A 24,422-nucleotide genomic window follows, 5' to 3' on the forward strand; every position below is an offset into this window, starting at 1 on the left:
TGCCGGGGGCGGGTGGCGGGGGGGGTGGGGTGAGGAGGAAGGGTTTCCAGAGGCTCCACTTTCAGTCCTGCTCCTCTGCTCCACAAAGGGCCACTGTCTGAGCACAGAGGGACCCTGGAGGGAGGCCTCCCAAGGTGCTCGGCAACAGGGCCGGGTTTCATCGCGCTGGGCCTCCTGGCCAAGTAAACATCAGGGTAGGAACAGGCCCAGCAGTTTCTGCAGACAGGGTCCTGGCTCCGGGCTGGCTCAGTGGCATCCTCACCCAGGGCTTCCCTGAGAGGATAAGGAGGGCCAAGGTCATTTACTCACTTTTCTCCAGAAATGGAGTCAGGATAAGGAGCTGGCTCTATCTTAGTCCACTTCCCATTGTTCAAGGAGCAGAGAACCATCCTATTCCCCTCTTAAGAAGTAGATGTTTTACAAGAAATTTTAAAATTAGTTCAGAGGGAAAAGAGAGCTCCGTGAGCTTGAGTAATCAGGGAAGACTTCCTAGAGGAAGTGTGATTTAGGTGTGATTCTGCCTCAGTGTGTAGGCATAGGTAGAATCTCCACAAACAGACAGGAAGGAGAGAGGCATTTCAGACAGAGCACAGAACTGGCAAGTTGTGGTGGCGGGAAAGCAGCAGTATTTGGGGTAAATGAAGAGACCTATTTGGCTAGGGTAGAGAATTAACACAGGAGAAGGTGGAAAATAAGGCTAGAAAGTTCGCTTAGGAACTAAACCTCAACTAGTCTTAACAGCCATGTGGAGGAGTCCTTACGGTTTCCAAGCAGAGTGGTGATGGGATTCTAAAAGCAGAATTTTTGAAAGCTTGGTCTTAAGATCTTACGAAAGAGGCCTCAGGTTGAGCCTCAGTCCTCTGGGAGAACTTGGGCTGGTTATGGCCTCTCTTGGGGCTTGGTTTCTTCATCTTTAAAATAAAAACGTTATACCAGAGAATCTTAAAGCCCTTTCCATCTCTAAAGTGCAAGGATTCTCTAATGGGGCAACATGGACTATAGAAAATGAAGGGAGGAGAGGCCGTGGCCACACCCTGGACACCTCTGGGCTGCATTTCTGCAATGATTCATCTGCTTAGAGCTGTCATGCCACCACCATCGCTGCCAGGCACTATGCTAAGTAGTTCCTTTTTTAAAAAACTTCACTTTTGTGAACAGAAAATACATGTACATTCTTCAAATTTTAAGTCATAAAAAGATATATGTATGGTAAAAATAAATTTCCTTCCTTCCCCTTTTTCCAGCCGCCCATTTCTTGTCCTGCTGTACCCTGAGTATGCTTTCACAGATAATCCATGCATTTTTAAAGATTCTATAGATTCTTTTTCTTTATGCAAATGGGAGCATACTAGACACACCGTTCTGTACCTTGCTTTTTGACTTGAAAATTCTGGAGATCTTTTCATATGAGTCTATAAAGAGCTGCCTCATTCTTCGTATGGCAGGACCATGATTTATTAAACCAGTCCCCTATGGATAGATATTTAGGGTGTTTCTTTTCTATCATAAACAATGCATCAATGAATATCCTGAACATACATCATCCAGCATATGCTGGAATAGGTCTACAGGATACATTCCTAGAATTGAAATTATGTGCTAACTTCTTTATATGACTTAATACTCTCAAAAAGAGTTTAAAGTGATCGTAATTATACTGATTATACAAATGAGAAAACTGAGGCACAGAAAGATGCATTAACTTGCACAAGTCACACAGCTCTTACATAGTAGAGCTGAGATTCCAATGTGGACAGTCTGACACCAGAGCTAACACACTCAGTCATTCCACTAGTGGTTCTGAAACTTTAGTACACATCAACATCACTGGGAGGGCTTGTTAAAACATAGAGTACTAATAGTTTCTGATTCAGCTCATCTATGGTGGAGCCCAAGAATTTGCATTTCTAACTAGTTCTTAGGTGATCACTCTTTGAGAACCACTGCACTACAATAGCTCTTCCACCTTCAGCTGTGCACGTTGTCCAAAAAGAAAGCAATTGGTACTCAGTAACTGGCCTTGATAGGACCAGAGTTGAGAGGCACAGGAAAGGATTCCTGGAGCCCATCTATCTAAGCTCTTTGAAGGCCCTGCACAGTGCCTGGCACATAGTATTCAAAAAATACTTGTTGAGGGCTTCCCTGGTGGCGCAGTGGTTGAGAGTCTGCCTGCCAATGGAGGGGACACGGGTTCGAGCCCTGGTCTGGGAAGATCCTACATGCTGCGGAGCAACTAGGCCCGTGAGCCACAACTACTGAGCCTGCGCAACTGGAGCCTGTGCTCCGCAACGAGAGGCCGCGATAGTGAGAGGCCTGCGCACTGCGATGAAGAGTGGCCTCCGCTTGCCACAACTAGAGAAAGCCCTCGCACAGAAACGAAGACCCAACACAGCCAAAAATAAATAAATTTAAAAAAAAAAAAAAAAACTTGTTGAATGAATGAATAAGTAAATGAGGTATAAGTACTCCATGCAACTTGTTGCTGTCTCTTTTCCCAGCCCCCTGAGAGCCCCTGCCCTGGGGAAGCTCCACTGCCCACACTGGCTGAGATCCACCTTCATGTTGTGAGAGCCTGCTATGGACTGAATGTTTGTGTTCCTCCCCGCCCCAAATTCATATGTTGAAGCCTTAACCCCTGATGTGATGATATTTGGAGGTGGGACCTTAGGGAGGTAATTAGGTGTGGAGGAGGTTTTGCAGGTGGGGTCCCCACAATGGGATTAGGGTCCTTATAAGAAGAGAAAGAGACCAGAGCTCCCTCTCTTTCTCCACCATGTGAGGACACGGTGAGAAGGCAGCTATCTGCAGACCAGGAAAAGGGCCTCATCAGGAACCAAATCCACCTGCACCTTGATCTTGAACTCTCCAACCTCCAGAACTTTGAGAAACAAATGTGTGTTGTTTAAGAACTCAGTCTGGGACTTCCCTGGGGGCGCAGTGGTTAAGAATCCGCCTGCCAATGCAGGAGACACGGGTTTGAGCCTTGGTCCGGGAAGATCCCACATGCCACGGAGCAACTAAGCCCGTGCGCCACAACTACTGAAGCCTGCGCTCCTAGAGCCCATGCTCTGCAACAAGAGAAGCCACCGCAATGAGAAGCCCACGCGCCGCAACGATGAGCAGCCCCTGCTCGCCATAACTAGAGAAAGCCCACGCACAGCAAAGAAGATTCAACGCAGCCAAAAATAAATAAATAAATAATAATTAAAAAAAAAAAAAAAAAGAACTCAGTCTATGGCATTTTGTTATAGCAGCCCAAGCTAACTAAGACGGAGCCCTTGGGAGCAGAGCTGTTTAATTCCTCCCATTCCTCCCTTGGCTTATAATGAAATCAATGAAGCTGCTAGACCTCTGTTATTAAAGAAAAGGCAGCATCTTAGAATGCTAGAGCTCGATCGAGATAAGCTAGTCCAGTGCTCTCATTTATTATTATTAATAGCAAGAGCTATAATTCATAGCACACCCATGCGCTTGACATGCTTGCTTTTTTTTTTTTACTTCCCTCTAATCTAATTCCCTGTATTTCCTTTCCCCTTATTCTAGTACACAGCCTCTTCTTCCATTCCATGCAGTTGATGTGGCCAGTAAACACACACACACACACACACACACTATGGGAAAGATTTAAATTCGGGAGTTTGTGAGGAGACCTGAGCTCTTGCTGCAAGAGCAGCAAGGCACTGACAGAAACATCCCACAAACAGAAAGAAACAACGTTTCCAGGGTCGTGCATCGTGGCAGCCACACACCAGCCCACCTCCTCCAGGTGCTGACTCTGTTACAGAATTATATCCCTGAGCTCAGGGCCTTGAGGACCCCGACAGCATCTCCCAACTGCTCCCTACCTGGCCTTGAATCCTGCTCCTGCTGCCTGCCTCTCCCACGGGCCTCCATCCTGGGTTCCCTTTCCTGTTGGCGGCCTTGTTATGGACCCTCCCAAGGCCAGACTTATAGCTGAAAATGTCTAGGCCCCAGACCCTTGGACAAGTAACACTTCAGAAGCCATTTGTTGGGCAGCTGGAGAGAAGGAGGTCATCGGGGAGAGAATTTCAGGGGCCAAGTCAGATTCAGTTAGTCAGCTGTACTTCAGGCAGCAATCTGACTCAACTGACATTATTGAATGTAGAGGAGGCGGCCGTCAGGCAGGTGTAGCCAGACACAGACGCTGTCCATCGAGCTGAGCCAGGCAGAGGTGGTCAGGAAGGGACAGTCAGGCAGATTCTGTCATTCAGAACCCGGTGCCTGAGATCCAGTTAGACTCGGACGGGCAGCCAGAACCAGCCAGCCGCAGCCTCCGCCACCGCAGTCTGGCAGATGCGGTCGGTCCGCCCATCAGGCGGGCTGATCCCACCTGTCAGATGGCCAGTCAGGAGGGCCCCACCAGGCACAGAGGCTGTAATGAGGCCAGTGCAGTCAGGGTAGCCAGCCAGCTTGTCAGCCAGCCAGTCAGAGGACTCGGGCAGACGCGCGGGCCCGGCCGTAGTGAGAATCAGCTGATCAGGCTGTCTGCTTAGCCCACTCAGCAGAGTTGGGGTCAAAACGTTGGCACAGAGGTATCAGTGAACTGGTCAGTCAGTCACAGAGGGCCTCGGTCAGTCAGATACAGCTTGTCGAGCACCGGTGGAGTCCGGTCAGTCCGAAGCAGATCGACTCAGTCAGACACGCCCCATCAGGCCCAGATGCCATCAGCCAGATAGGGCAGTCAGTCAGTCAGTCAACTGCGGTCAGGCAGACAGATCACGCGGTCTTGGTCCACCAGGCATCCATGAAATCTGTGTTCAGTCCGACACAGCCAGACAGACACGAATTATCAGGCAGTGATGGCGTCTGTGGTCACTGAGACACAGTCGGCCAGTCAGAGGCAATCTGTCAGGCACTGATGGAATCAGAGCGCCCCGGAGGCCACAGTAGCCAGGGACTGAGGCCCGGGACCTCCTTCTGGGCGGAGCCTTGTTGGGGGCGGGGCCTCATTGGGGGCGGGGCCTCGTTCTTGCACAGGACCGCCCGTCCTCTACCCTCCCGGCAGCCTTCGGACGTTGCCATGGCAGCTTCGGACTCGGCCGGAGTCGCTCCTTCCCAGCCCCCGGGGTCCCCCACCCCCGACCCCCGCGCCTGCGGAGTGGAGGTCCCGGCGGTGTAGTGGAGGGGCGGCGGGGTCGGGCAGGTTGCCCTCCGCACGGCGACAGAGGCTGCGGCTCGCGCTTTTGTCGTCCCCTTGTACAGATGAGGCTGATTGGGAGACCAGGAACGACGCACGTCAAGCTACACAGTGACAGAGACCCAGAACCTCTGGATCCCTTGCTCCTCTCCAGAACCCTGCGCTCTCCTTTAGGAGGAATCAGATTTCCCCAGGTATAGGGTGCCCCCGTATCGAGAAGAGCGAACAGCCCATGCAAAAAGGCTTCTAGGGTTCTTTGGGCTTAATAATGACTAGGGCGAACACTCGCCTTGTACCAAGCTCTGTAGTAACAGCTTCGTGTACAGTAATTCACTTGAGCCTCACAATTTTCCTTTGAGGGAAATAATGATGATTTCCTTTTTACGTATGGGAAACTGAAGCACAGAAGGGTTGGTAACTTGACCAGGGTCAGCGGGCTGTGGGGTGAGCCAGGATTGGAGCCCAGGCAGCCTAACTCCTGACATTCGCTCCTGGGCCCTCAACACACCCTCTGGCCCTTTCCTTGTGACCTCCGAGGGCAGAGCATGAGTTCCCTTCAGCAGGCCTCCCTGGTCTGTTTCAGAATGCCCAACCCTGTGCGTGAGGCTCCTGTTTCCGTCTCTGCTTTAAGGACTGAGAATAAGGAGCTATCAAAACCAGGAACCTGGCCCAACCAGGGGACAAACTATGGGTCTGTCTCACAGAGTTCAGAGAAGGGAAAGCCTGTGAGATGAAAGAAGCCAGGGCCAAGAGGCCACTGAAAGCTGTCGGTGGGGAACCCTATGAGCATGGCCCCTCAGGGGTTCAAGTTGAAAGATCTTTGAACAAATTCCAGCAATGTGAGCCAGGAGTTAGAAACACATCATGGGTCATAAACGCAAATGCCTACAAGGGCCAGAAAGGTAATGAAGGTCATGAAAACAAGTCAAGTGACTAGATTGGCAAACTCTCCCCATCTAAAGCGGGCACTGCCTCTTGACTCCTGTCCATCATGTTCTCAGACACCTGTTTTCTCTAGCCTTCTAACAACTGGATGATGTTGGTAAGTCAATTAACATTGAGTCTCGGTTTTTCCATCTGTATAATGGGAAGGAATATTTGGCTTTATCTCACAGGGTGAAATATTATGGCAATTAAACTTGTTTTTGTATGTAGAAAATATTTTGTGAGCTGTAACTTACTCTGTAAAGTGGAGGGGGTATGAAGAGGAGGTTGACTGAATATGTGTTGTACATCTGCTACATGGTCTATGGGTTCTGACAGCATTCCTCTAGGCAGGGCTTAGCATTCCTCTTGTAGAGAAGATGAGAATGCCTTCAAAAAGTATGCTGACTTACCCAAGGTCACAAGTTTGTGTATGATGGAGCCAGATTTAGAACTTAGGTCTTTCTGACTTCTAAGGCCAGTCTCTTACAACAGTTGTTTTGCAAGGTGTTGCTTGGTCCCACCAGTTGCACTGAGATGATTTCAGGTGAAACCCAAATGAACAGTTTAAAAATAGTTATATAATTTTTGTTATTTTCAAATTTAGAGGAAGCTTATTGATACTACAGAAGTCCTAAATTTCACACAGCCAGACTGTAGTAGGTTGAATAATGGCCTCCCAAAGATATAGAGACCTAATCCCTGGAACCTGTAGATATTAATTTATTTGGGAAGCGAATCTTCACAGATGTGATTAAGTTAAGGATGATGAGTTGAGGAGATCATCCAGGATTATCCAAGTGGGCACGAAATACCATCACAAATATCCTTGTAAGAGGGAGGCAGAAAGAGAGAGGCAGACAGACACACAGAACAGCAGGAGACAATTCAACCTCGGAGGCAGAGATCACAGTGATGTGGCCACAAGCCAAGGAATGCCGGCAGCCACAAGCTGGAAGTGGCAAGGACGAGTCTTCTTTAGAGCCTCTGGAGGGAACATGGCCCTCTCAACATCTTTATTTCAGCCCAGTAAAACTACTTCTGAACTTCTGGCCTCTAGAACTATGAGAGAATACATTTCTGTTATTTTAAGGTATCAGCTTTGTGGTAATTTGCTACATCAGCCACAGGAAACAAATACACAGGTCTACAAGTCTTCAAAAATTCATGCTCCAAACCTCTAGTGTATATATAACCTCCCTTATTAAAAAATAAAATTATTTTTAGATAATTTTATATTTACAGAAAATAAATGTAAATCTCTGATTTACAGAGTACAGAGATTTCCCATAGCACAGAGAGTTCCCATACACTCCTCCCCCAGTTTCCCATATTGCTAACATCTTACATGACTATGATGCATTTGTCACAACTGAGAAACCAGCCTTGGTACCTTCCTATTAACTAAACTCTACACTTTATTTGGATTTTACTAGCTTTCTCCCTAACATCCATTTTCTGTTCCAAGGTCCCATCCAACATATTACATTACATTTAGTCTTCATGTCCCCTTAGTCTCCTCTGGCCTGGGACAATTTCTCAGACTTTCCTTGTTTTTCATGACCTTGACAGTTTTGAGGAGTACTGGTTAGGTGTTTTAGAAAGTGTCCCTCAATTTGGGTTTCTCTGATGGTTTTCTCATGGTTAGACTGGGATCATTGGTTTCGGTGAAGGATACCACAGAGGTAAAGTGCCCTTTTCGTGACATCATGTCAGGGGTACATGATATCAATATATGACTTGATCACCTTGAGTACCTGGCCAAGGTAGTGTTTGCCAAGTTTCTCTCCTGTGAAGTCACTTGTTTTTTCTCTCTTTCTACTCTCTGAAAGCAAGTCATTAAGGGCAGCCTACTCTCAGGCGGGGATTAAGCTCCACATCTTGGAGGAGATAAATTATTTGGAATTCTTCTATTAGGAAGATTTGTCCCTCCTCCTCCATTTATATATTTATTCAATTATTCATTAACATCAGTATGGACTCATGGATATTTAGTTTATACTTTGGGCTGTAATCTGGTACTATGTTATTTCTTTTGTTGCTCAAATTGCTCCAGCTTTGGCCATTGGGAGCTCTTTTGGGATGTCTCTTATGTCCCTTTGACACCAATTGTTTTGCATCTTGGTTACACTAAGATGATTTCAAGTGGAACTCAGCTGATCTTTTTCTAAGAGTTGTATATTTACTTTAATAGATCTTAGGAAAACATAACCTGCATGTCAAATTGACAATTTCACAAATACCACTGAGGACAAGGCTAATGTAGTGTTGGTTGTGCTAAGTGAGTCAATTCACAGAGAGTTATTAAGTAAAAACTGGTATTGATGGTACATCGGTATGGATGAAGTTGTTAAGCTGATTAGGGAATGACTCAAATTTGAGAAACATCTGTACTAAAGCAGAACCAAGTCCCCAATTCAGGCAGTGATGATAACGATGAGACTATGAGCAGCTTCTCTGGGACACACCCACACACAAGCCACTCCCAGGGCCCTGCTGCCAGGTAGACCTGTCTCAGTGCAGATGCGTGCTGATGTTGATAACGGCGGAACTGCGCATGCCCAGGCCCGGGACGGATGGATGCTGCACTGTTTCCCAAACGAGCTGCGTGGGTGGCTTGCAGCTCAGCACCATTCCTGCGAATGAGCTTGGAACCGTTGGCCTAACAAACACGTTCCGTGTCACAGGCCTGACATGTGATGTTTCCCGAGGAGAAGTGCCAGGAAGGCTCGTTATTTTTACTTTTTTTCCCGTGTTTCATCCTTAATCTGAGATAGGCAGAAAGATGTGGCGGACTCAGCGGTCAGACCCGGTACACCTTTGGCTCAGAGTCTCGTCTGAGGTCTGCAGACCAGTCCCCCAGCCCCACTGAGCATGCTCAGCATTGAACTGGAGTATTTAGCTTGCCCTACTCTGCACGATCCTGAGCCCTGACCCAGGCCCTGAATCTACCTCCTGGTTAAGGAGTGATGCTCCAGAATCTCTGGCCTGATCTGAAATAGAAAGCCCTTCAAGAAAGAAGTTTTTTAATTTCCCTGCTTCTAATCTGAACTGTGGGTGGCTGCAGGCTGGTGTGTGCTCAGGCCTCTAAACCCTCTATAGTGCCTTCCCAGGGAGCTCTGGAGTCACATGACCTAGGTTAGAATCCTAGTTCTTCCTAAGAACTAGATAAGTTACATTGCCTCTCATCTCTAAAAGGAAGATAGGGACTTCCCTGGTGGCCCAGGGGGTAAGGCTCCACACTCCCAATGCAGGGGGCCCGGGTTCGATCCCTGGTCAGGGAATTAGATCCCGCATGCCACAACTAAGAGCCCACAAGCCGCAACCAAAAAGATCCTGCAAGGCGCAACTAAGACCCGGCGCAGCCAAATAAATAAATAAAGATTTAGACTAGGTTATAGATCAGCACTGTCTATGACTTTTTGCATGGTGGAAATGTTCTATATCTGTGCTCATACAGTAGCCACTAGCCACCTGTGGCTCTTGAGCACTTAGAATGTGGCTGGTGCAGCTGAGGAATTGAATTCTTAATTTCATGTCATTTTAATTAATTAAAATTTAAATAGCCTCCTGTAGTTAATTTCCAAAATATACAAACAAATCATACAACTCAGTAACAAAGAAACAAACAACCCAATCAAGAAAATGGACAGAAGACCTAAATAGACATTTCTCCAAAGAAGACATACAGATGGCCAACAGGCACATGAAAAGATGCTCAACATCGCTAATTATTAGAGAAATGCAAATCAGAACCACAGTGAGGTATCACCTCACACTCGTCAGAATGGCCATCATTAAAAAGTCTACAAATAATAAATGCTGGAGAGGGGGTAGAGAAAAGGCAATCCTCCTACACTGCTGGTGGGAGTGTAAATTGGTGCAGCCACTGTGAAAAACAGTATGAAGTTTCCTTTAAAAACTAAAAATAGAGCTACTATATGATCCAGCGATCCCACTCCTGGGCATATACCCGGAAAAGAGGAAAGCTCTAATTCGAAAAGATACATGCACCCCAATATTCATAGCAGCACTATTTACGCTAGCCAAGACATGGAAACAACCCAAATGCCGATCAACAGACGATTGGTTTAAGAAGGTGTGATATATACAGTGGAATATTACTCAGCCATAAAAATAAATGAAATATTGCCATTTGTGGCAACATGGATGGACCTAGAGAATATCATACTAAGTGAAGTAAGTCAGACAGAGAAAGACAAATATTGTATCACTTATATGTGGAATCTAAAAAATAATACAAATGAATCTATATACAAAATAAAAACAGACTCACAGACATAGAAAACAGACTTATGGTTACCAAAGGGGAAAGGGAGGGGGTGGTGGGATAAATTAGGAGCATGGGATTAACAGATACAAACTGCTATACATAAAATAGATGAGCAACAAGGATTTACAGTGTAACACAGGAAACAATATTCAATATCTTGTAATAACCTATAATGGAAAATAATCTGAAAGTATACAAATAATATGAATATATAACTGAATCACTTTGCTGTACACCTGAAACTAACACAATATTATAAATCAACTATACTTCAATTTTTAAAAAATAGCCTACTGGGTAGATGGACCTAGAGTCTGTCATACAGAGTGAAGTAAATCAGAAAGAGAAAAACAAATATCGTATGCTAACACATATATATGGAATCTTAAAAAAAAAAAAAAAAGGTTCTGATGAACCTGGGGCAGGACAGGAATAAAGACACAGACGTAGAGAATGGACTTGAGGACACAGGGAGGGGGAAGGGTAAGCTGGGATGAAGTGAGAGAGTAGCATTGACATATATACACTACCAAATGTCAACTAGATAGCTAGTGGGAAGCAGCTACATAGCACAGGGAGATCAGCTCCGTGCTTTGTGACTGCCTAGAGGGGTGGGATAGGGAGGGTGGAAGGGAGATGCAAGAGGGAGGGGATATGGGGATATGTGTATACATATAGCTGATTCACTTTGTTATACAGCAGAAACTAACACAACATTGTAAAGCAATTATACTTCAATAAAGATGTTTAAAAAAAAAAGAAAAAGAAAAACAATAGCCTCCTGTAGCTAGTGGCTACTATGTTGGACAGCACAGGAAATTGGCTGTACCTTAAATATATTTAGGAGGAAGACAGAACTTGTGATGGTTGGGGGATAGGGAGTGAGAGAGAGTGGAATCAAGGACGATGCCCAGTATTTTTATTGGGGAACTGGGAGAATGATACTACCATTTACTGACTTGGAGAAGAGCAGGCTCTGGGGAGATACCAAGAGTTTTGTTTCGTTTTGTTTTTAAATATTTATTTTATCTATTTATTTATTTGTTTGTTTGTTTGTTCGGCTGTGCCGGGTCTTAGTTGTGGCATGCGGGATCTTCTTTGTGGCGTGTGGGATCTAGTTCCCTGACCAGGGATCGAAACTGGGCCCCCTGCGTTGCGAGCACGGAGTCTTAAACACTGGACCACCAGGAAAGTCCCAAGAGTTTTGTTTTGCACAAGAGGAGTTTAAAATACTGTTGGGGGCTTCCCTGGTGGCGCAGTGGTTGGGAGTCTGCCTGCCAGTGCAGGGGACATGGGTTCGAGCCCTGGTCTGGGAGGATCCCGCATGCCGCGGAGCGGCTGGGCCTGTGAGCCACAACTACTGAGCCTGCGCGTCTGGAGCCTGTGCTCCGCAACGAGAGAGGCCGCGATAGTGAGAGGCCCGCGCACCTCGATGAAGAGTGGCCCCTGCTTGCCACAGCTGGAGAGGGCCGTTGTGCGGAGGCGAGGACCCAACACAGCCATAAATGAAATGAATGGAGAAAATTAAAAAAAAAGTACTGTTGGAACATTCAACTAGAGATATCAAGTAGAAAGTAGGATATGTACATGGTTGCCATCATCACCTTTAGGTTCCAGCAATACCAGGCTGTTGGCTGCTCAGAAGGGTGGGAGATCAGAAATGGGACCAAGAACTCCACACTGAGGCTTTCCTTCTTGTCTTGGTTATTGTTCCAATCATCCACAAAGCCAGCCAGTCCTTGTTTGAAACCCTATGATCTGTGGCTCCTCTTTCCCCTCCTCCCTCTTCTCTCCAGGTATGGAGCTCAGGGGCGCCTTCCTTTGCAAAGCTAGAAACCCTCACCCCACCTGTTTTCTACTCCAGTAGCCACTCCTATGGCTCAGGCCTTTGTCATCTCATTGTGGACTAGAGCCGCAGTGCCCAGAGCTCCTGGCCTTCTCACCACTCCTGCTTTCTGCCTTCTAGCAGAGGGGTCTTTCTGACTGTAGGATTTCCCTCCTGGGAATCCTGTCTGGGTCTGCATCAAAAGTTTTAAGCCTGAACCAAGGCTTTGATCCTTGTTTACATTTCTAGAATTGCATCCAAAGGAAATCAGAAAGCCTCCACAAAGTTTGAAAATCCACAAGAAAGTTCCTCACGGCATTTGTTATGAAAGTTAGAAGTATACTTCTCAACCATATCTTACATGACCTATCAGCAGTCTCCCTTGAAACACATTTACTTCCAGGATACCACATTTCTGAGGTTGTTCTCCTACCACTCTGGTCACTCCTCAGTCTCCTTTGCTGGTTCTTTCTCATTGCCCTCATCTCTACGCATTACAGTGCCCCAGAGCTCAGGCCTGAGACCTCGCTCTCTCTTTGCATACACCCTTGGTTCTCTCATGCAGCCTCATAGCTTTAAAGGGATCTGTATTCTGATGACTCCCAAAAGTATATATCCAACTCCAACTCTCCCCTGAATGCCAGACTCACAAATAAAACTATCTACTTGACATCTCCACTTGAATGTCAAACAGACACCTCAAACTTACCATGCCTCAAACTGAAGTCAAGATATTCTCCCCAAAACTCCCTCCTCCCATGGTTTCTCCCATCTCACTTAATGGCAATTCCCTCCCTTATTTGCTCAGGCCAGAAGCCTTGGAGCCATCCTCGATTCCTCTCTTTCAACTTCACATCTGGTCTATCAGCAACCTGCAGGCTGGATCTTATATTTATCCTGAATTCAATCACTGTTTTGCCATCTTTGCTGCCATCATCCTGGTACAAGCCACTATTCAGTTTCACCCCATTGACAGCAATGGCCTATTAGCAGGTCTCCCTGCTTCTTCTACCTCGGGTCCCACTTCAGCTCTTCTCCATACTGCAGGGCAAAGCCCTCCAACGGCTCCCATTTCACTCAGAAAAATACACCAAATTCCCTTTTCCGTCTTTAGCATTATGTGAGTGGTTTAACGTCTACACTCTTGCTGGTTACTCTGCTCCAGCCTGTTTGTTGTCCCTCGATCAGGCCAGCCCCATACGCCTCAACTTCAGTGCCTGCGCACTGGCCGCTCCCTCTGCCAGAAAGGCTCTTCCACCCGACATCCCCTTGGATGGCTCCATTCCCTCACCTCCGTATGTCTGGTCAAAAGTCACCTGGCCACATTCCACACTCACACCTCATATTCCCCTTCTTTTATTTTTGCATAGCACTTTCACCATCTGCCCTTTTACACATTTTAAGGGTTGTCTGTTTTCCCTACTAGAGTGTAAATTTCAAGGGGGCAGAAATTTTTGCCCCCCTTCACTGCTGCATTCCCCAGGGCTTATGTGGCACACAGTAGGTGCTCAATTAATAGGGGGTAAATGAGTGAACGAATGAAAGATTGTAAGGAGCCTCAGTGTCTTAACAGTGGGGGTGTGAGGGAATGGAAAAATACGCATGCTCGGGAAATTCTGAAAAATTACCGTTTGTTAGGGCAAGCCAAGAGGGCGTCCGGACCTCACGTGACACCTCCCTCGTCCTTCCCCCCTGCCGGAACGCTTCAGTCCCGGAACCTTGGCTCGCGGGTCCCGCGCGCTTGCACTTCCGGTACCTCTCTTCTCTAGCCAGCAAAGAGAACTGCCAAGTCAGTTCCGGCAGAGAGCGCGGTGAGAAGCGGATCGCGGCCTTCTAGCCCGGGGCCCTCCAGGCCCTCCGGCCTCCGGTCGGCAGGTGAACTGGGGGGCCCCCGGGACAGGCTCAGGCTGTGTCTTGCCGAGCCCCAGAGCCCTCGCCGCAGCAGCCCACTGGCAGGGCCCGAGCCTGGAAGCAGCAACGAACTTCTCCCCCACCCCCACGTCCGCGACCTAATGGCGGCGGCCCCTTGGAGCCCAGATCCCGCCCACCGCCGGGTCTCTTGACCCCACGCTGCAGGGGTTAGGCGAAGCCTCCGGCAGGCCACCGAGGACGTGGCGCCTTTGGGCGTCGGGCGTGGCAGGGCGAGAAGAATGGCGGCCACTGGAACGCCGCGGAGGGCCCTTAGAGTTTCGAGGGCCCGGGAAGGGGGGTCTGCGTGGACGCCAGCTCAGCCACCCTTAGGCCTTGGAGCCCGCGCGGATCCGGGACCTGAGGTGACCTCTCTGTCCCAGTTGGACGAGACCTCACCTCGTCCGGAGAACTACGGACAAAGGCCTGAACGGGCCCGGAAGGTGAGCGGAGCCCCGGTCGACGACGGGTGGAACGTTAGCGGGTCATCGGGCGGTTGGTCGTCGTTCTACCAAGACTTCGATGTCGGAAGATAGAAATGGTAGAATAACGTACCACATGCGGCCAATAGGAAGTGCCCGCCACCCTTTGGGAAGATTTACTGGCCGTTTATAGAAGGCCTGTGTATATAATATGAAAAAGCTGCTCTCAACTTTCCCCTCAACCTTTCGAAAGAAAACTTTTCGCTACATATAGGCCTTCTAGATGTGAAGAGGTTGCCGACGTATGATAGAGTTAAAGTCACATGTCTTGTAAATGTCCATTTGTTTCTTTAAAAAAACCGTAGAAAAGAAATGTCTTCTGGAAATGACTTTTCGAAATGGAGTTGTTTGACCACCTCTAGAGGCGACATCAGGAGCCACAGAGGTCCACGTTTGTCCAGTGGGTTGAGGACATGGAATGGCAGACGTTGAGGAGGAAGAAAAGAAGGTTCTATGCCAGACTGGTCACAGTTAGAAGACTTTTCCATGTTAGAACCATTGTTTTGTGTGTGCATTTTATTCCTTACTACTGTAATGTAGTTGACAATAAGTACTTTTTTGAAATATCTAGTCTTTCTAGATGTTCTGAAGTGCCTGATATATGTTCAAAGTAGAGGTAGTAAAAAGACATTTTGTAAATATCTTTTTGTTAAAATTCGTATGAAATGTTGTTTTGGGGGGGAGGGGTGGCCAAACCACCTTTTTGAACAGTACGCAGTATGCACTGTGTTTGTGCACTGGTTCAAGGTCGGGGAGAGGAGAAGGAAGTGCAGAGAGCTCTGTGCCAGTGTGTTTATAGTGAGGCAAGATTAACCATTGTCTTTTTTATGTTCCTGCATTTTGTTTCACTTTGCTGTGTATATAGTGTATATAATGGACAAATGAGTCCTAATTTACAACACCTAGTCTTTCTAGATGTTAAAGAGGTTGCCAGTGTATGACAAAAATAGAGTTAGTAAATAATACATTTTGTACATTTTGTGTTAAAATTTCTAGGAAAGACTGTCTTCTGAAAATTTGAGCATTATAGCCCTCTGGGTTGGAGGCGGGGGAGAGAGAGAAGGGGGTTGGTCTTAGAATGGCTAGAATGCTGGTATTTTGAAGACACTTTCAGATTATAACTGTTACATGTGTGCAGTTCGTTCAATACTGCTCTGTATATAGTGGACAAATTAAGTCCTTATTTGAAACATCTAGTCCATCTAGATGTTTAGAAGTGCCCAACGTATGTTAAATGTAGAGGTAGTAAAATATCACTTTGTAAATATCTTTTTGCTAAAATTCATAGGAAGTACTGTCTTTGGGAATGTTAAATGTTAAACCACCTCTCTGAACAGTATACTATTGTCTATACTTGTTCAGTGGTTTGGAGGAGGGAGGGAAAGAATTGCAAAAGGTAATATGCTAGTGTGTTCATACCTGGACGTTTTCATACAAAACCATTTTTTGTATGTTCATTTTGTTTTGCTGTGTATATAGTGTATATAATGGACAAATTGAGCCCTAATTTTGCAACATCTAGTCTCTAGATGTTAAAGGGGTTGCCAGTGTATGACAAAGTAGTTAGTAAAATTAGCACATTTTGTCCACTTTATTGAAATTCATAGGAAAGCTTGTCTTCTGTAAATGACTTTTGGATATGAATTTGTTCAACCATCTCTAAGCATTACACATGCATGTACTTGCCCACTGGATTGGCGGCGGAGAGAAGGAAGTGAGGGAGGAAATGGTTCAGGCCAAAATGGTCATATTTAGAAGATACCTCAGATTATAACCCTTGTTACATGTGTGCAATTTTATTTAACAGTGCTGTGTACATAGTGGACAAGTAAGTTCTTATATGAAATATCTATTCTTTCTAGATGTTTAGAAGTGCTTGATGTATTTAAAAGTAGTTTTAGTAGAATAATGCTTCTTGTAAATAGCTTTTAAAAACTGATGGGAAATACTGTCTTTGGAAATGGAATTGTTAAACCTCCTCTCTGAACAGTATACTCTGTGCTTGTTCATTGGGTTTAAGGAGGTGGGAGGGAAGATTGCAAAAGGTGTTTTGCTAGCAGTTACTAGAACATTGCAGCTTACCCATTGCTCTATATGTGACATGCATTTTGTTTAACTTTACTGTATATATTTTGTATATACTGGACCAATGGGTCCCAATTTTATAATATCTAGTTTCTAGATATTAAAGAGGTTGCCAATGTATGACAAAAGTAGAGTTAGTAAACTAACACATTTTGTACACTTTGTGTTAAAATTCATTGAAAGGCCGTCTTCTGAAAAGGACCTTTGGAAGTGAAATTGTAAATCACATCTAAGTGACACCTGTGCCTGTACTTGCCCAATGTTGGATGGATGGCCGAAAGGAGGTACTGGGAGAAATGAAGTGTTCTAGATTAGAATGTTCCTATGTAGAAGACACTTTCAGATCTAACCATTGTTACATGTGTGTAGTTTATTCAACACTACTGTGTATATAGTGGACAAACTTAAGTCCTTATTTGAAACATCTAGTCTTTCTAGATGTTTAGAAGTGCACAAAGTATGTTAAAAGTAGAGGTAGTGAAGTAACATATTTTGTAGATATATCCTTTTGTTAAAATCCATATGAAATACTGTCTTTTAGAAATGGAGTGATCAAAATGATCAAACCACCTCTCTGAGCAGTACACATTATTTTATTTGTGCTGGTTCAGGGAGAAAGAAGAAAGTGTAAAGGGCTTTATACCAAGACTAACCATTGTCCGGTATGTCTCTGCGTTTTGTTTTACTTGGCTGTGTACATAGTGTACATAAAGGACAGAGGTCCAAATTTACAACATCTAGTCTTCCTAGATGTTAAAGAGGTTGCCAGTGTATGACAAAAATAGCCGATAAATACATTGTGTACACTTTGTGTTAAAATTCATAGGAAAGACTTCTGAAAACAACTGGAGGAAGTAAAATTGTTAAAATCCCCTCTAAGCATTACAGATGCTTATTATTCTTGTCCGCTGGGTTGATAGAGATGAGAAGGGGAAGCTTCTAGGCCAGAGTGTTCCTGTTTAGGAGACACTTTGTGACTATACCCTTTGTGTGCAGTTTCTTCAGTGCTACTACATGTATATATAGTGGACAAACTTAAATCCGTATTTGAAACATCTAATCTTTCTAGATGTGTAAAAGTGCACAACATATGTTGAAAGTAGAGAGTTAAAAGTAACACGTTTTAAGTATATTTTTTCTGTTAATTCATAGGAATGGTTGTATTGGGGGAGTGGAAATTGTTAAACTTGAGTCTTGGAGAGTAAGCTGACTATTCACTGGGTGGTGGGGAGGCGGGGAGCGGACAGGGAAGGAAGTACAGAGAAGGGATCTGTGCCCATGAGTCTTTAGACAAGTTCAGATTGTCTAACCATTGTTCTATTTGTGTGTTTTAGTTAATTGCTGTGTATTAAAGAATAAGCAAGTCCTAATGCCCAAAGTATATTAAAAGTAGAGGTAGTAAAATAACCCCTTAATAAATGCCCTTTTGTTGGTTTTTAGGAAGGGCTGTGTCTTCTGGGAGCGTCTATGTTAATCCACCTCTTGGAGCTAGATATAGTCCTGTACTTAGTCGCTGATATGCTGGAGGAGGGGTAAGAGGAAGGGTGAAGGGAAGGGCTCTTGGCTAATATCTCCATATCTAGAAGACAGTTTTAGGTTATAACCATAGGTCTAAATGTGCATTTTTGTAAAGTACCAATGCTTATTATGGACAAGGTTCATTCATTATTTTGCAACATCTAGGCTTTTTAGGAGTCCTGAGGTGACAATGTATGATAAAAAGTAGAGCTAGTGAATTAACCAATTTGTAAATATCTTTGTTACCATTGATAAAAAAGTAGCATCTTGGACATGGAATTGTTAAACCATCTGAGAAATGTACACCAGGACTTGTTCATTAGGTTGGCAGCAGAGGGGCAGAAGGAAGTATAAAAGGGAGGGAAGTATGTGGATATGTTCCTTTTTATATTTTGATGATAACCATTGATGTGTGTGCATCTCTTAGCTGTACTATAGGAATACATTGTTAAGTAATTCAGTGGAAACATACCTCCTTGCTAATACTTTAATAGTTTAGATCAGATAATGAATTCTCTTAAAAGCATTATACTTTGGGTACTGTGTTGCTTTATGTCTCATTTTTAATTGAACGTTAAGGGAATGTAGTATTTTAAGCATAACTCTGCCAATATCTTTATCTAGAGGCCTGTTGCCATTTTTGTCTTTTCTGAAGTTTTTGTCGCCAAGAAAGGATTACATTTTTTTTCCTTCCAGATTGAGTTGGTGTAGTGTATTTTTGGTTATCAAAATACTCATAGCTTTGGGACTTTGAAGTGGTAAATATTCATGATGTGTGAAAAGCATGATACGTAACTGTATGATCTTAATTACATAAAAATGGATGCTTAGTTGTGTTTAAATACACAAACGAGACCTAGAAGGACACATCAGATGGTAAACTGCTTGTGATGATGGATGACTTTGTTTTTTGCTTCTTGTGTTCTTTGGTTTCCTATTATGCACGTGTTAACTTTTAAGAAATAAATGTTATATTGAAAACCTTAATGAAGTCTCCATAGAAGCATAGTGTCCACACTCTTCATGCCTGGGCTATGAGGTATCTGAAGTGTCATGTCTTACGATGCCTTCCATTGCTTAGATGTAAGCCCCGCTACCCCCAGCGCCGTGCCTTGCTGTTCTAGATAACTAGTTCTGTGCTTCAGTGATTCCAGCTTTGCTCAAGCTATTCCTTCTGCCCATAGCGCCCTTCCCACGTTTTTCTTTCTTTTTTTTTTTTTTTTGGTCGATTTATTTTATTTATTTATTTCTGGCTGCATTGGGTCTTTGTTGTTGCACGTGGGCTTTCTCTAGTTGGCGGTGAGCGGGGGCTACTCTTCGTTGTGCGCGGGCTTCTCATTGCGGTGGCTTCTCTTGCGGAGCACGGGCTCTAGGCGCGCGAGCTCAGTAGTTGTGGCTCGCAGGTTCTAGAGCGCAGGCTCAGTAGTTGTGGCGCACGGGCTTAGTTGCTCCGCGGCACGTGGGATCTTCCTGGACCGGGGCTCGAACCCGTGTCCCCTGCATTGGCAGGCGATTCTTAACCACTGCGCCACCAGGGAAGCCCCCCTTTCCACATTTTTCATCTAGCAAAATCATTCTTTGTTGCCCTCTCAAATTTTGTATACAGTCTTGCCTACAAGAACCTGACACGCCAGAACCAAATGTCAGAAGTTAGGCCCTTTCCCTTGCAGCCCCTACTTGTGCCTCTTGTATCGACATATGGAACCCACTTGTACTGTCATTGTTACCTGAAATTCTACTGGATTGAGCTCTGGCTTAAATCATCTTACCACGGGGTGAAGCACAATGCCTGACACATAGTAGGTGCTTAGGAAATGTCCGTTGAATACAAAAGAGCCAAAAGCTTAGCTTTTCAGACAGTTGTATGGCGTAGCTGCTGCCGGCATCAGTTGAACAGTCAGGGCTTCCCAGGCTGGCGGTTCCTATCAGCTGCCCAAACCAGAGGGTGAAGGTTGGATGCAGCACCACCCACCCCAATCAGGCACCAAATATTCTCTAATGGACTACCAGAGGGTTTCTTACACCCAGCTTTGAGAGTGAAGCTCAAGAGACGCTGGCCTTGAAATGTGGGGAGGTGGCATTTCTGGTGCTTCCCTGGGTGCTCTTGGTATAACATGGGTGGGCTGGGAGCCAGTGAGGGCAGGTAGAGGAGGCCCTTCCCATTGCCATCTTCTCCTGTTGACGCCCCTATGAGGCAGGTGTTAGCTGACGGAGATGGGCTTCAGGGAGGCACATATGCCTGGAACCCCTGGCCTGGAAGGGGAGAACCAGGTGCATTTGGACAACTCATCCCAGGCTAGGACCAGTCTGCAACCCCAATCCACCAGAGCTGGAGATAAAAGCTGAAGCTCTCTGTAATTAAAGGTGGAGTCATCCATAAAGGTCTGGGGGGGTGGGGGAAGGTAGGCTCATGAAGAGTTAAAGAGAAAAGGTTAGCTTTCAGAAAGGCCGTCCTGGACCCCCAGGCAAAGCTAACCCTCAGTGGGCAGAAGAGGAAAGTGAAGTCCAGAGGGGACAGGCCCCACCGGGATCACACCTCATAACTAACAACATGTATTGCCAGGGAAAGAGCACTGGAAGGGAGTCAGAGGCCTCAGCTCTCGTCTCAGCTCTCTCACGAGCTAGGGAACACTGGCCACCTGATCCCGTCTGAGCCTCAGTCCCCTCCTCTGTAAATGAGGGCTTTGTTCTGGCTGGTTGATGAGGTGCGCCTCTCCAGATCAGATGCTGGGCTTTTCAAAGCCACAGATTTCAGCAGCAGAGCCTGGGCCAGAAGCTTCTAAATCCCATTCCCTATTACAAGGAAGCCGGGTCCCTGGAGAAATGGTTAATTCCAGGGCTGCAACAGGAAAGTAGGAGATCATCCTGGAATATCCTGTGGCAGCAGAAAACAAGAAAGTGCCTCAGAGAATGATAGGAACAGGTCAAAAGGACCCCAGAAGCCAGCTTGAAGTGGCTTCCATTGGCCTAATCTGTGGCAATTTGTGCATCAAAATAGAAAATGATAATAACAGATAATACACTGAATAAAATAGGAAGCCATGAGTCCAAAGCTGATATAAATAAAGGAATAAATGGAAAGTATGATAAGGAAGGGAATATTTACATAGTTCCAAAGCACCTCCTCACAAAATACCTATTAAAAGGGAATAAGACACGCTCAACAGAGTGAAACGGCAACCTATGGAATGGGAGAAAATACTTGCAAATCATATATCTGATATATCTAGAATATATAAAAAACTCTGACAACAACAAAATCCAATTAAAAAATTGACAAAGGACTTGAATAGACATTCTTCCAAAGATGACATACAGATGGCCATCAAGCATATGAAAAGATGCTCAACCTCACTAATAATTAGAGAAATGCAAATCAAAACCATAATGAGATATCAACTCACACCCATTAGGATGGCTACTAACAAGAACAGAATGACAAGTGTTGACAAGGATCTGGAGGAATTGCAACCCTTGTTCACTGTTGGTGGGATTGTAAAATGGTGCAACTGCTATGGAAAACAGGATGAGTTTCTTAAAAAAATCAAAACTAGAACCACCATATGACCCAGCAGTCCCACTTCTGGATATATATCCAAGAAATTTGAAAACAGGTCTGAAAGAGATATTTGCATATCCATGTTCATAGCAGCACTATTCACAAAAGCCAAGAGGTGGAACCCAAATTTCCATCAACAGATGAATGGATAAACAAAATATGGTATATACACGCCATGGAATATTATTCAGCCTTAAAAAAGCAAGAAATCCTGACACATGCTACAACTGGGATGAACCTTGAGGACATTGTGCTAAGTGAAATAAGCCAGTCACAAAAAGACAAAGACTGTATGATTCTGCTTATATGAGGTATCTAAAGTTGTCAAGTTCATAGAGACAGAAAGTAGAAGGGTGGTTACCAGGGGCTGTGGGGAGGGGGAAAGGGGAGTTGTTTAGTGGGTACAGAGTTTCAGATTTGCAAGATGAAAAAGTTCTGGAGATCTCTCTCACAATGTGAATATACTCAACACTCTTGAACTATACACCTAGAAATGGTTAAGATGGTAAATTTCATGTTACGTGTTTTTTTTTAACCACAACATACATACGTACATACATACATACATACATTTTAAAATGAAAAGGAAATAAACAACAAGAGTAACTTTACAGTGGAGACACCATTTTAATCCAATAATAAGTTACCACCAGTAATGGGACAAATCGAAGTCTTGCACCACCTGATAACATCCAATGGGAAGAACACGGCATCACTTCTGGGATTTCCTGCCCAAGATGCATAACCTAAATCGAACCATGAGAAAACATCGAACAGGCCCTTTCTTGTAGAAAGAACACTCTACAAAATAACTGGTCTATAATCTTCAAAAGTATCAAGGTCATGAATGTCAAAGAAAGGTTGAGAACTATATCAGATAGAAGGAAACCAAAGAGGCATGCCAACTAAGTGTACTGCACAATCGTGAACTGGATCCTTGGCTATAAAGGATGTTATTGGGACAACTGGCAACATGTGGATGGGCCCTGAGGATTCGATGGCTGTAATGTGTCAATGATAATTTCCTGATTTTGATGGTTGTGGTTACGTAAGAGAATGTCCTTGTTTGAGGAAAGAAACACTAAATTATTTGGATGTGCTGATGCATCCGGTCCCAACTTACTCTCAAATGGCTTTTTTGTATTGTAACTAACTGCAACTTTTCTGTGAGATGATTTCAAAATTTATAAAATTAAACAGAAAAGAAATGTCCATGATACTCTGTTAAGTAAAAAAACCAAAATGTATAACACTGTGCTGTCCATTATGGTGGCCACTACCTACCTATAGCTATTTAAAATTACTTAAAATTAAAAATTCAGTCCTCAGTCATGTTAGCCACACTTCAAGTGCCCAGTAGCCATATATGGCTGGTGGACATGTATGATCGAACATTGTCATCATTGCAGAAAATTCTACTGGACAGAGCTGGTATAGCTTCTTCCTTTTTTTTTTTTTTTTTGTTAAAATAATAAATAAGGAAATGGGTATGAGTATGTGAACTTTGAGAAGGTTATGTACCAAACTGTTAGTCAGGTTATCCTTGGGAGATGAGATTAGATGGGTGAAATAGTGGAAATGTTTCAATTCTCATTATATACATTTAAAATTTGGGATTATGAAAGAAAAATTTTTAGAATTTTTCTAATATTTATATCCATATAGATAAATATCTACCTACCTACCTACTACCTGTCTGTCTATATTTTTAAAAGCATGTTTTAGGAATTACTTGATGCCAGTGAAGTTTTAAATGACCTTTCTTGTGATGAAGACCTATGAAAAGGGAATTTAAATTTCACGGCGCTACCAGTAACGCTTGAAGAGGCAAATAGCTCATGGGTGCCTCCTGCTTCACCACGCAAAACAGGATCTCGCTCACGTCACTTGACATAACCCAAGAGTCCCAAACAAAGGGCCAGGCTCTAACTGCAATAGGACAGACTGCCGTTAAACAGGAGGAAGAACTTTCTGACAGTATCAACATGAAACCTTAAGGACAAGGGATCATGGAAGACTGAGGATGTTTAAGAGAAACCGAGATTTGGAGCCAAACAGACCCAGGTTTGAATTCTGGCTCTTCTACCAAACCAGCAGTGTGAAAATGGGGGTAATACTAACCTTGCATGAGTGTGAAGTGCCGGGTGGTGTTCCAACTGCTTTACGTGTGTTATCACATCATCCTTAAATCCTTTTTTTTTTTTTAAACTGTTAAAAACCACACTCCTGATATTCGCCCCTAAATGTACTTCTCCTACAGTCTTCTCTGTCTCAGGGAATGGCTACTCCATCCTTCCACTTGCTCAAACCAAAATCTTTGGAGTTATCCTTAGTTCCTCTCTCTCATTCCTGACATTCAGTCCTTTAGCAAACCCTGATCGGTTCTACCATCGAAATATGTCCACAGTCAGCCCCATCGAGACACCACCACAATCAATATGGTGATCTGAGCGACCGTAATCTCTTACTTGGATTATGGCACTGGCTTCCCAGCTGTCCCCCACCCCCGTCTCCCCATGCCACCCTCATGCTTAAACCCCAAGTCTGTAGTCAGATCATATCACTCCTCTGCTAAGAACCTTCCAAAGGCTCCCTTCACATGATCATGAGCTGGCCTCCAGTCCGTCTCTGCCCTTGCCCTCTTTCAATTTCTCTCTCCTTTGACTCCA

At 44.7% G+C, this 24,422-nt stretch overlaps 2 protein-coding genes and 2 long non-coding RNA genes across 4 annotated transcripts in view; 2 read left to right on the forward strand and 2 right to left on the reverse strand.

Moving 5' to 3' along the window:
• EPB41L1 (erythrocyte membrane protein band 4.1 like 1) overlaps nucleotides 1-4,376 on the reverse strand; it is a 136,499-nt gene extending 132,123 nt beyond the window's left edge. The window contains exon 1 of the mRNA XM_082430050.1: nucleotides 3,846-4,376. The gene's annotated coding sequence lies outside the window, so the exon portion shown is untranslated. The remainder of the gene's footprint in view (nucleotides 1-3,845) is intronic.
• The window catches only part of LOC309645400, a 253,464-nt gene continuing 229,328 nt past the window's right edge, over nucleotides 287-24,422 (forward strand). Inside the window, exon 1 of the long non-coding RNA XR_014254868.1 lies at nucleotides 287-2,430. This is a non-coding gene — a long non-coding RNA (uncharacterized lncRNA). The remainder of the gene's footprint in view (nucleotides 2,431-24,422) is intronic.
• On the forward strand, nucleotides 14,414-15,541 carry LOC309645368. The gene is made up of 2 exons (XR_014254825.1): nucleotides 14,414-14,552; nucleotides 14,897-15,541. It is a non-coding gene; the product is annotated as an uncharacterized lncRNA (long non-coding RNA).
• The window catches only part of CNBD2 (cyclic nucleotide binding domain containing 2), a 75,455-nt gene continuing 69,817 nt past the window's right edge, over nucleotides 18,785-24,422 (reverse strand). Inside the window, exon 14 of the mRNA XM_082430192.1 lies at nucleotides 18,785-22,499. The gene's annotated coding sequence lies outside the window, so the exon portion shown is untranslated. The remainder of the gene's footprint in view (nucleotides 22,500-24,422) is intronic.

The sequence above is a fragment of the Balaenoptera physalus genome (assembly GCF_965194825.1).
Source record: "Balaenoptera physalus genome assembly, chromosome: 16".
NCBI lineage: Eukaryota > Metazoa > Chordata > Mammalia > Artiodactyla > Balaenopteridae > Balaenoptera > Balaenoptera physalus.